This window comes from Mustela erminea, chromosome 1 (genome assembly GCF_009829155.1).
Source record: "Mustela erminea isolate mMusErm1 chromosome 1, mMusErm1.Pri, whole genome shotgun sequence".
Lineage (NCBI taxonomy): Eukaryota > Metazoa > Chordata > Mammalia > Carnivora > Mustelidae > Mustela > Mustela erminea.
The window spans coordinates 94,944,223-94,957,671 of record NC_045614.1 but is presented as its reverse complement, the minus strand read 5'-3'; the positions used below and the strand labels follow the sequence as shown (position 1 = coordinate 94,957,671).

Sequence of the window (13,449 nt, the reverse complement as noted above, 5' to 3'; positions counted from 1 at the left end):
TCTTCCCTTTGCTCTCAGTGTACTCTATTCCTTCAGTTGCTATTCAGTATCTTCTATAATCTGGTCCTAAACATGGGCTTAATCACTACTCTTTGTAGATGGCTTTAAAAATTTTTAATGTAGTTGAACTTGTCAGAATCATATCAACAACTTCTGTGTATTTTGGTAGCTTTTTAAACATACATCTATATCCTATATATGATACATCCTATGTAGTGTACATTTTCAAGCAAGATCAATCTTCCTTGTTCTTATGGAAGTATCTTGCATTGTATCTAGTGTCTTGCGCTGTACCTAGATATAGTAGGTGTTCCATGGGCATTTTATTTTTCACTGAAAGAGAGATCCTGGACCCTTGAAAAATTAAAGTGTTTACAAGGATGGAGGAGTACTGGAAAGGATAGAATGGAGGAAAGAACTGTTGGCAAGCACCAAAGATACACCATTGCTTCTTCACAATTTTTCTGAAGGTCAGTATTCCTGTTCCAGGTTGTGTCTCTCCAGTAGTTCATTGTTTAATGCCATCACATTGGACACTGAGTCAGACAGCATGAAAAGGGTGCAAAAAACCCACAATCATTTTGTGATCATTTACATTCTGGCTGGGAGTCTAAACATACACATACAAACATGAATGTCCATTTATTTTGTTCAGCCCCCTTTCCTGCATCTCTTTCTTCCTCTTCTCATAGGCTGTTTTTAATTTTGGTAGAGTGCTGAGTTAAATATCATCTGGCTGACAACCCAAGACCATTTATCTTAGACATTGAAAGAATGATGAAAAAGTCTTTTAACCTTTCACAAGAAGGTTTTGCATAGAAAAAGAGTCATCTTACTTAATATGGAAACTTTTTCACTAAATTTAACAAATTGGTTTATAGTCTCAATAATTTTTAGGAAACTTCAGCCACATCATCCAAATCATTATAAAAAAGAGACATTTTAGTGTTTTGTTGACTAAGTGCCATGAGCTATATGATTTAAAACTCATACATCAAGTTCAATAACATGCAAGTGAAGTGTTAATCAATTTTGTGTAAATTCACCTGGATGGGGAGCACATATCATGTCTTGAAGACTGTGATGAGGGACGGCCCTAGATACAGGATGGGAGAAAACCAAAGAAGTCCTGATGTTGGCTCAAGTCAGTCTTCATGAACTGCTATTTAAATTAAGCCATCTTCACAAATGAGACACTCTTTTCTGTACCCCTATTGTCCCAAAGCATATTAGGAGAGAAGCAGGACAGGGCTGTTTGTTCTTAATCCTTTTCAAGTCAGAGATTTCATTCAGCCTGAAGCCAAAAGCCCAAGTCAGACTGGAGACAGACATTAAGACTGTGATGGAAGGAGGATAATGCATTTTGTTTCTTACCTAATCTCATATGCCAGTTTAGGCACACACGTTCTCTCCCACTAAGTCATCTATTCTGAGAGTTCGGGAAATGAAACTTGGGCCATGCACAGAGGGGAGATGTCTAGTGAATGCTTGTTAGGCAACATAGAATTATCTAAAGTGGCATGTTTGTTCAGTGGGGATAATTGAAGCTCCATTCTCCCTGTTCACTCATAGACATAAGGAAAGTTCTTTTTTTTTTTTTTTTAAGATTTTTATGTATTTATTTGACAGAGAGAGATCACAAGCAAGCAGAGAGGGAAGCAGAGAGAGAGGAAGGGAAGCAGTCTCCCCTCCAAGCAGAGAGCCCGGACATAAGGAAAGTTCTTAAAGCTCATACTCACTGACTTTTTTCCCCCATATGTATCTATTTATTAATACTTGGTTAAATAAAATTAGTAGCTGTAAAGAAATATTTGTGAAAGATATTGAAATATAAGACATGCAAAATGGAATGTTCAGGTAAAAACATTATATCTTGTATAAGTGACACAATTTTTGGATTGGTATTATAATATTTAATAGCGGCACATATTGGAAGATACATTTGAGCCTAAATATCATGTCTGAAATATATTAAGTTATATTTTTCTTTCTTTTCTTCATTTAAATACTCACTGACTTTTTATAGTAATGCCTTTTAGTACTACTCACATAACTTCTTTGAAAATAATGATGAATTTAGTCAAGAAATTAATTCTTTGTTTTGGTTCTCTGGAAGTTGACATAATTAGGTCATTGTATTTTTTTTATTTTTTATTTCTTTTCAGCGTAACAGTATTCATTGTTTTTGCACCACACCCAGTGCTCCATGCAATCAGTGCCCTCTCTAATACCCACCACCTGGTTCCCCCAACCTCCCACCCCCCGCCCCTTCAAAACCCTCAGATTGTTTTTCAGAGTCCATAGTCTCTCATGGTTCACCTCGCCTTCCAATTTCCCTCAACTTCCTTCTCCTCCCCATCTCCCCTTGTCCTTCATGCTATTTGTTATGCTCCACAAATAAGTGAAACCATACGATAATTGACTCTCTCTGCTTGACTTATTTCACTCAGCATAATCTCTTCCAGTCCCATCCATGTTGTTACAAAAGTTAGGTATTCATCCTTTGTGATGGAGGCATAATACTCCATAGTGTATATGAACCACATCTTTCTTATCCATTCGTCCTTTGAAGGGCATCTTGGTTCTTTCCACAGTTTGGAGACCATGGCCATTGCTGCTATAAACATTGGGGTTACAGATGGCCCTTCTTTTCACAACATCTGTATCTTTGGGGTAAATACCCAGTAGTGCAATGGCAGGTCATAGGGAAGTTCTATTTTTAATTTCTTAAGGAATCTCCACACTGTTATCCAAAGTGGCTGCACCAACTTGCATTCCCACCAACAGTGGAAGAGGGTTCCCCTTTCTCCACATCCCCTCCAACACATGTTGTTTCCTGTCTTGCTAATTTTGGCCATTCTAACTGGAGTAAAGTGGTATCTCAATGTGGTTTTAATTTGAATCTCCCTGATGGCTAGTGATGATGAACATTTCTTCATGTGTCTGATAGCCATTTGTATGTCTTGATTGGAGAAGTGTCTGTTCATATCTTCTGCCCATTTTTTTATATGATTGTCTGTTTTGTGTGTATTGAGTTTGAGGAGTTCTTTGTATTTTTATAATAATGGAGTGCTTGAACTAGTATGTTGAGTTTCTTTTTAATTTATTTGGTAACATAATGTATAAATGTACAGTGCTAGAATAATCATCATTGCAGATGATTCATGGTTAAAACAAAGAGACAAAGAATCAATGGGATTTTTTTGGACCCTTGGAGTCAAAGGTGATCTTTAATTTTCAGTTCTTAAATATTAAACTTGACATCACTTTTTGATGATAAAATTTGTTCACACAACATACATCAATGTGTGTTTGAATTTGGAAATAACATGTTTCATAGACTCAGGGATAAAGGAGAGATAGAGAATATGTATAAAGCACTAAGCAGTTCATCTAGTTTATACCCATTCCTCCAACAACAACAAAAAATGTATTGAATGTCTGGAACATATTAAATAAATAAAATAAAATAAGTTCATGCCATTGGGGGTAGGGTGGGAGGAGAAGAGAAATTAGTAAGAAACAAGTAAGTACGTAGCATGTCATATGGTTGTACATACTAAGGAGAAATCAAAGCAGGGAAATAGAGGTGAGGAGTATCAGGTAGTTTCACAAAAAAATTTACTATATGGGATGACCAGGGTGGGCTTCACTGACAGTGTGACATCTGAACAGAGATGTGAAAAAAGAGAGAGCCAAGCAGATATCTGGGGGAAAAGCCCCAGAATTGGAGAATTATTTGCATTACACATAATCGAGAAATGGCTCATATGTAGACTATAAAACAAACAAATAATAAAAACTCAGACAACCTGATAGAAAATGGGCAAAAACCCTGAACAAGCACATCACTGAACAGGTACAAAGTGAAGTAAATTAAAACTGCAATGTAATAACTTTAGTTGCCCACCTGAATGGCTAAAATATGAAATTGATCACACACAATGAGAGTGAGATATGACACAGCCATTTTGGAAAACTGCTTAGTAATATCTACTAAAAATGCTCACCTATCCTAGGACCCAGCGACTTTCACTTCTAGGTATAAACCCAACAGAAATGTGCATATATGTTCACCCAGAGATGTACAAGAATGTTCAGAGCTGTACTCTTTATTACAGTCAGAAGTTAGAGACATGTGCATGAATGCACATCAACATGGATGAATGGTACAGTCACACAATGGACCATTACATGAGAATAACAGTATAATATGCAACTATGTGGATGAATCCCATAAATATAATGTTAAGCAAAAGAAACTAGATAACAAGAAAAAAAAACCAAATTTAAAAAAAAAACCTCCACACTGTATGATTTTATTTATGTGTAATTCAAAAACAGTCAAAATTACTTTGTAATGTTAGACATCATGGTGGTGGCTAGTGATTGTAAGGGGGTTTTTAGGGTGCTGGTAATATTCTCTTCTTTGATCTGGGTGCTAGTGACTCGGCATATTCACTTTGTAAAAACTCATCAAGCTTACACTTTGGCTTTTTGTAGTACACTTAGACTTTTTGTAGTAGTACTCTACTTTTTGTAGTATTTATTTACAAATATATTTAATGAACTTTCCACTAATAACCATCTTTCTTAGATGATTAAGCAGTCACCTTTAAATGTTCTAGGATATTCTGTCATAATTATGAGCATTGATTTCTAAAGCTATCCTTAAATATATGTGTGTGCATGCCTTGGTGGGGGATACATCACGTTGTATTTTTTTCCTAACTCACAGTGTATTGTTAAAATTATTGTACTTAATATTTTAGAATAGGTACCAAAGGCATATGATTAAAAATTCTACAGCTTTAAGAGGATATTCTATGAAGATTAAATCTATTTTTTAATCCTAACCCTTAGACAGCCAACTTCCTATCTTAGAGATGACTATTATTACTAGTTTATTATGTGTCATTACAGTTTACAGATGCCTATACAAGCATATATACATGTATGTAGAGCTGCCTTTTTTTTTAGTAGCTACATAGTATTCCATTGTATGTGATATGCTTTATTTAGCTAGATCCTTATTGATGAATGTCTTGATTATCACTAGTCTTTTGCTATTTACAGAACATTGCAATGATTACCTAGTACATGTCATATTTTGTTAATGCATATTTGGAGAATATTTGGAAAATAAATCTCCTGAATTCGAATTGCTCAGTCACTTCATTTGTATTATTAATCAATACTATTAAATCATCCCTTGTATGGGTGAATCAGTTTTTGCTTTCACAAGAAACATAACTATACTCCCACCAGAGATTCATTACTATATTGGGCTATTAAATTTTTAAACCTCTACCAACTTTATTTTGAAATTCCCTTTTTACAGGTGAGGCTGTGTTCCTTTTTATACATTTAAGAGCTTTTTGTACCTCCTCTATGAACTGTTTATATCATTTGCCCATTTTTTCAAATTGCATTGCTATTCTCTTTTTTATTAAACTGTGGGATTCCTTAATGTATTAAGGGAATTTTTTTTTCCAGCCAGTTGATTGCAGATATTTCTCAATTATTCATTTGTCTTTTGATTTTGTTGGTTTTTTTTTTTCCTCTTGGAGAAATTTTTAATTTTTATAAGGTTGGATTTATCAGTCTTTTATTTTATGGATTCTAGACTTTTTTTCATATTTTAAAAGGCCTTCCCCAATGTAGTGGGTAAGTTTAGGTTAACAAGTTTCATATTTTCATTCTGTATTTTTATGATTTCATTCATATGTGTAAGATTTTCATTTATCCGGAATTAATTTTGGTGAAATGTAAAGTAGAAATCTAAATTTCTCATAGGGCTTTCCTAATGTTGTAACACCATTTACTGAATAATCCATTTTTCTCTCACTAGTTGGAAATGCTGTGTTTATCAAATACTATATTTCTATGTATATATGAGTCTTTCTAGAGGCAGCAGTATGTTTTAATTATTATGATATATTGAGAGTATCATATGGTTCTTGTTCTTTCTTTTATTGATGTGTTGTATCACATTGACTGATTTGCGGATGTTGAACCAACCTTGCAGCCCTGGAATAAATCCCACTTGGTCGTGGTGAATAATCCTTTTAATGTACTGTTGAATCCTATTGGCTAGTATTTTGTTGAGTATTTTCGCATCTGTGTTCATCAAGGATATTGGTCTATAGCTCTCTTTTTTGATGGGATCCTTGTCTGGTTTGGGGATCAAGGTGATGCTGGCCTCATAAAATGAGTTTGGAAGTTTTCCTTCCATTTCTATTTTTTGGAACAGTTTCAGGAGAATAGGAATTAGTTCTTCTTTAAATGTTTGGTAGAATTCCCCCGGGAAGCCGTCTGGCCCTGGGCTTTTGTTTGTTTGGAGATTTTTAATGACTGTTTCAATCTCCTTACTGGTTATGGGTCTGTTCAGGCTTTCTATTTCTTCCTGGTTCAGTTGTGGTAGTTTATATGTTTCTAGGAATGCATCCATTTCTTCCAGATTGTCAAATTTATTGGCGTAGAGTTGCTCATAGTATGTTCTTATAATATATTTGAATTCTGGTTGTGATAGTAATATTTCTTCAGATTTTGGGGGGCATCTGTATTTACTCATATGAACTTTAGAGGCAGTTTATCTACCCCCAGAAAAAAATTTTATTGGCATCTTTATTTTCTATTGAATGCATTTTGTTGTATTCAAGATTAACTTTGGAAGAAGTGCTTTATAATTTTTGAAATCTTTCTAACCAAAGTCTGTTTAGGTCTATTGGTGTTCCTCAGTAGCACTTAATCTTATTGTTTTGATCTGCACATTTTCCTCTTTTATTCCTAGGTATTTTTATTCCTATGTAGTTTTTCCTTTTTAAATATATTTATATAATAGGGCACCTTAAACTCAGGATTTTCTAAATGGGTGTAGTTTTTGATTTCTGGATGCTAACTATCTGCCAAAATATCTCACTCAATTTTCTTATCATTTGTGATAGTTTTACTACAGATTCTTTCTTATTTTTTATATTTAAATTTTTTTCACTTACCTAATTATACTGGCTAATACTTCCAGAACAATATTAAATAATAGTGGTGATAAAGGTCATTCTTGCCTTATTCCTTTAACAAGAAGATGTGCTTAAGTGTTTCTTCATTAATAACAAGGTTTGCTTTTAGGTTGACTATATATGTAAATATATAACTGCATATTTCTAATAATATTCATGAAGAATTCATCTACTGCTATTATATCAAGGTTTGTTTTATTTATTTATTTATTTTTAAAATATTTTATTTATTTTTTCGACAGAGAGATCACAAGTAGGCAGAGAGGCAGGCAGAGAGAGAGGAAGAGAAGCAGGCCCCCTGCCAAGCAGAGAGCCCGATGCGGGGCTTGATCCCAAGACCCTGGTATCATGACCTGAGCTGAAGGCAGAGGCTTTAACCCACTGAGCCACCCAGGCGCCCCTATCAAGGTTTGTTTTAAATAATAAATAATGGGTAAGGATTTTTATTAAATTGTTTCTCAGCAGCTATCACTGCTCATATGGTTTAAAATTTTTTTTGGTTTAAAATTTTTTTACAGTGCATAGTTGAATTTTTTAAAATTCAAATACATACAAAAATAGAATCATTTTATTAAGCCCTACATACCCATCACCTAGCTTCGGTGATTATAACTCATGGGCAATGTCATTTCATCTAGACCCTACCTAATTCTTTTCATCATTCTATCTGTAAAAGTGTCCAAATTAAATTATAGGCTCCCTTTTTTATAAATATACCATAACAGCATTATCCTGCCTGAAAGATTTATTATGATGATGATGATAGTAATAATAATAATGATATTAAACAATAATATGGATTTTTTAAGGACTACTTCATATTTTGTGTTGGGTACTCTAACAGGAGGTACATATTGTCTGTTTTTCTCCATTTTGGGGGTGTTATCACCCACTGATGATTATTTTCTAGATCCAATAATTCGTAAGGCATTCCAAAGGGTGATATTCTGTTTTTACTTCCTTTTTTTTTTTTTTAAGATTTTATTTGTTTATTTGACAGAGAGACAGAGATAGAGAGAGGGAATACAAGCAGAGGGAGTAGGAGAGGGAGAAGCAGGCTTCCCACTGGTGAGGGAGGCTGATGCAGGGCTCCATCCCAGGACCCTAAAATCATGACCTGAGCCAAAGGCAGACACTTAACTACTGAGCCACCCAGGTGCCCCTCTGTTTTTACTTCTTACCTTATTAGCTACAATACATCCAGCTAAAGAGAAGCTTCCCCTCAACAACTACTAGGGTTCCCTAAGGTAGAGTTCATGAAGGAAGGACAGCTAAGGTGCTTGATTCTTTCCTTTTATTGATTGGTTTTAAAAATATTAGGTGATTTCTTTGCATGCTCCAATGGTGACCAGTGTTTCTTCTATTAAAGATTTATGTATTTATTTGAGAAAGAGATAGAGAGAGAATAAGCAGGGGGAGGGGCAGAGGAAGAGAGAGAATCTGAAGCAGATTCTGCACTGAGTACAGAGCCTTATGTGCGGCTCAGTCTCAAGACCCTGAGATTATGACCTGAGCTGAAACCAAGAGTCAGATGCTCCCATGAGCAGGGAGCCTGACATGGGGCTGGATCTCAGGACCCTGAGATCATGACCTGAGCCAAAGACAGACTGAGCCACCCAGGCACCCCAATGGCCAGAATACTGCTCCTTCTCCATGAGTAAAGAGGTTTCTTTTATCCTTTCCCCAGTACAATGGGGTTTCACCTGGAGGAGGCTGAGAAGGTTCATATAGGGTTCCATACACTTCTTGCAGTGGCAGTCACTCCCCTCTTCCAGGCTTGTGCCACTGAGGGAAGGTCTTGCCTTTCTTCTGCCTGCATCCTCATGCTTTCTTGTGAGACCCACTGTAGGTCTGTGAAGTAAGTGCGAGCTCCACTTCTATTTGTAGCTCCTAGGGATCCTGTGCTTGTATGCTACCACACACTTCTTGGCCTTTACCTCCATTCTTTTTGCCCATTGGCTGGTTCCTGGGGTCCCTCTCTCCCATGCTCCGCCATAGCTGAGGCAATGTTCCTGGTTGGATAGGGTGATTTTCATTTGGATTTCTGGCTATTTTTTGCCCCAAGATCTCAGCTCTCTATTGGGTTAAAGAAAAGCTATGATTGTGTGGTTTACCTTTCTTTTTTGAGCTGGTAGGGTGGGAGTAACACATGAGCTAACTTTCTACATTCTAGACGGTGGTGGAATTCTGGCTGCAGTTGTTTTTAATCAATCAAAAAGCTACAGTTGTTTCCAAGAAAACATTTACAGTTTGTCTTTTGTTGTTTTTATTTCATATGGAGAAAGTTTCTGGATTACAGTTACCTGCATCAATTTTTATACTATTACATTTATATCATTTATTTTGGAAATCTTTGAACTAGAATAAGAATTTTCTCACAATCAGTGCTGTGAAATGTGTAAACCTGGCGATTCACAGACCTGTACCCCTGAGGATAAAAATACATTATGTGTTTATAAAAAAATTTAAAAATTAATAAAAAAAGGAATTTTTTCACAATTGAAGCTTTTCCTGTTGTCTGTCATATTATTTTACCTTTTGGGGAATTATGAAAGTATAGAAAAACACCTCTTAAGTGGATGTTCCTTTATTTGATTTGAAATTCAAGTACAGTGTAATCTTTCCCTTGGAGCTATACCTTACTCAGGAAAGCACTGCTACTACTACTGCTACTACTCTGCACACTGTTTTCAGTGCTCTCATCAAGGGCTTGTGACAGATGGGTGTTCGGTCTGCTTTGGAATGACAGTTTTGCCTGAGGCCTGCAACCATCAGAATGCTCTCTTGGAGTTTTTCTACATCTGCATTTGACTTTCACAGCTTTAGCATTATTTCCCCCTATATCATGATTGGAGATTTCAGTTCTCTAATTTCCCTGAAAATGGATTTGTGTCTCAATACCCTATTCCTTCTAGGGGATTTCCTACATTTTTCTCTTTTCTTCCTCTTATTCCTCAGCACTATCTTTTTAATACAACTTTTCTATTTAATAATCCAGGATATGAAATACCTTTTGATGTTGTCACTTTTCTAAAATAAACAAATTTGCCTATTTTATAGGTTCCTGGAAAGTTGTTACCAATTAGATCATGATGAGGATCCCCAGATTCTCCTACTGAAACTGTTTTATAAATGAATATTTTATTCCTTAACCAAGCATCTGCTGCTTAGTCTTTGTTTTTCTAAAGATTTTACTTTTAAGTAATCTCTATACCCAAACATGGGGTTTGAACTCACAACTCCAAGATTAAGAGTTTCATGCTCTTCTGACTGAGCCAGGCAGGTGCCCCCTTCCCTCTCTGCTTAGCTTTTAATGGGAACGTTCTTAGATTCAAGCAACTATGAATAATACCATGTTGTTATATAGTTGACTATATAAGTTGGCTATATAGTTGAATGTATAAACACAACCACAAAGAAACAAGTTTTAAATGCAAATGCTGTGATGAGGAATATGATAATGACTCTGCTTAATATGTTTTGAATGAATACATAAATGAGGGAATGGATGAGCTTATAAGGAAATTGACTTTGGCACTGATTGCCATCAGGGCCAAACTAATCAGCTAGCAAAGCATTTGACCAGTAGCCACCAAGTGATCAAGGTGTGTGACCATTAGCCAGTTAACCAGTAACTGATCCCACAAAAATCTTTTCTCCAATCATGGAAGAACGTGGTACAGGGCACACGAAGGATATGAGGGTGTTGCTGTTTAGGTAAAGAATGTGGTCTATTGTCCCTCTATAGGTGAGTGATCACCACACCTATCCTGTCGTTCTCATAGCAGTTCTCCTCAGAAGTTGCCTTGGCAACTTCCCCTCCTGCCACCCACCCTCTTCTGGTCTCTGGGCTCAGCAGTACCTGTCTGCTCTCAGTTCCTCAAACTAGCCAAACTCTTGTCCAGCTCAGGAGCTTTATACATTTTGTTTCCTCTGCCTGATATGCTCTTCTTCTGCTCCTTGTTATCAATTTCCATTCCTTTCTTAAATGCTCCTCCTTAGATGAAGCCTGCCCTCAGTGTTCCATGGAACTTTTATTTGCCTTGTCAGTCTGCCTTAAATATACCTGTATCTCTCAATCCAGGGCAAGTTCCCTAAGACAAGGACCATGTCTTGATTCTCTTTATATATGTTTGTTATATTTTTATTTAGTTTTAATTGATTGCTTACCTGAAATCTTTTTTAAAGAAAGTATTAGATTAAAAAAAAATCCCCATAAGTGAAGTGTTGTGGTTAAAATAAAGATAATAGATCAGAAATCAGACAAAACAGGTAGGAATATTGTACCTGGTATGAAAAAATTTCTAAAAATGAATTATTTATCTTTGTTTCCCATTCAGTGTCAATATAGGGTCTTATACCAATTGAACATTAATTAAGAAGACTTTAACTGGGTTAAAGTCTAAAAGCTAACTAAGAGCTACTACCTCAGCAGTACAGATGGCCAGATATAAAATCCCCACCTGTTTTATTTCCCTGATCTTTTTTATCTTTTAACTTCTCATCTAAAATCTATTTCTAAGACAAATGTGAGAAAGCTGTGGTAAAACAGTGACTTGAGGGGTACCTGGCTGGCTCAGTTGGTTAAGTGTCTGATTGTTGATCTCAGTTCAGGTCTTGATCTCAGGATCATGAGTCTCACATCGGGCTCCACTCTGGGCATGGAGCCTACTTTAAAAAAAATAAAATAAAAATAGAGTGACCTAAAGAAAGGCTACTCAGGGTTACCTTGGTCCAGAACTCCCCACACCAGGCACCTAGGCACAGTATGGGGGTGTGCTGCAGGGCTTCCTTTCCTGACTCTCTAGGGGCTGCCAGCCAGCCCAGGCTCCTGCTGATCTCAGTGATGTCACTCTCCAAGTCATGTCACCTTGCTTCTCACCTGTAATGTCATGGCTTTTCTACATTTCTTAACAGAACCATCATGGGATCAGTGCCTTTTCCTTTTATCTGCCACTTTTAAGTATTTTAAAAGATTGAATGCAGTCCTTTTTCTCTTAGTCTGCCATCTACTTCTCTGCTTTACCCAAATACAGTCTTTTTTCCACCCACTGTTTGCTGCTCCTTGCCCAGAAGGTGATCCAGTCAGAAAAGGCAGTCATGATGCCACCTGCACAAGTCTGGTTACCCATGTGAAGCTGAAACCATTTAAACTGACCCCTTGTCCACTTGTAGCATATGACAGATATGATAAAGGGAGGCTTATAAGGAGGAAAACAATACTTAAAATTGTTTCTAATCTCTCTGCCTCATTGGGTCGGGTGTTTCCAGGTAATAGAGGAGGCTTTGTAAATTAAATGCCCTCAGCGGTGGAGGAAGCAAGTTCAGAGTCAGAGGAGCTGGGGTAGGGTTACATGGTTCCACAAGATAAAGGTGTGAGAGTTAATGAGATGGGAATATAGAAATCCTGGAAGAAGCAGATGGACAACCTGAGATGTTAGGGGACAAGAGAGAAGAGAGGATAAAGTCCCTTCCCCAACCAAGCCCTCCCCCAGCAGAGATGTAATTAAAGGTGATTTTTCCAAGGAACTACCACATACTGTGTAACCATATTCTGGGAATTTTCATCAAAATTATTGAAAGCACAGTATATTTGTAGAGTTAATTTCTTGTTAAAGATACTGTTGAAGAGCATGGTTTTTGTGTCATATTGGGAGGGTTTGGGCAGAGCAAAATTAGCTTGCTCAAACCTTGATTCTGACTTTGATTAACGATGCCTATGCATGATATGTACTCCAGCAACCCTTGTGTCTCCAGAGCTGATTGTCCTGCACAGTGAAGAGCTAAAGTCTCCAACCCAAGATACATTTTCTTTGGAGAGAAATATTTTCCAGAACTTCTATAGCCAAAAGCCAAAAGACTGAAAATTATTTGTTTCAATTGGAAACAAGATAATTAACAACTATTACTATACTATTTTATAACACTGAAATCAGATTGCTAATTTATGAATGGTTATACATTATAAGGTTTGTATGCCTAAAACTTGTGGTTTTCATGAAATTATCATACTTATAAACTTAAATTTTTTATGAAGCTAATTATTCCAAATGTATTTATTAGCATTTTTGTCTGAAATGAAATTACAACCTGCTCAGTTCAAATAAATAGAGCATGTCTTTATTTTTTTCCAGTTTGTACAAAACACTGTAACAAGTATGGAAAGCTATTATATTTTTTAAGACTATATTCTCCATGATTCTCAGTAGATGACATAAAATATTAGCCTCTTTTGGACTTGGACTTGTGTTGGTTTCTCAACAGAGAATACTGTTGAAATTCTAGGACTGCACTTTTAAGACTTTTGGCACAGGTCCAGGAACCCATGAGGGTTCTCCAAAGGAGAACTTACTTCATATCTGTGGTAGCGATGTTCATGCCAGATGTTCTTCAGAGGGATTTAAGTTAGAAGTAAGGAGATATCTTTTAG

At 36.3% G+C, this 13,449-nt stretch overlaps 1 pseudogene; it reads right to left on the bottom strand.

Moving 5' to 3' along the window:
- Nucleotides 1-9,015, bottom strand: part of LOC116590396 — a 46,571-nt pseudogene extending 37,556 nt beyond the window's left edge.
- Between the last annotated feature and the right edge of the window lie 4,434 nt (nt 9,016-13,449).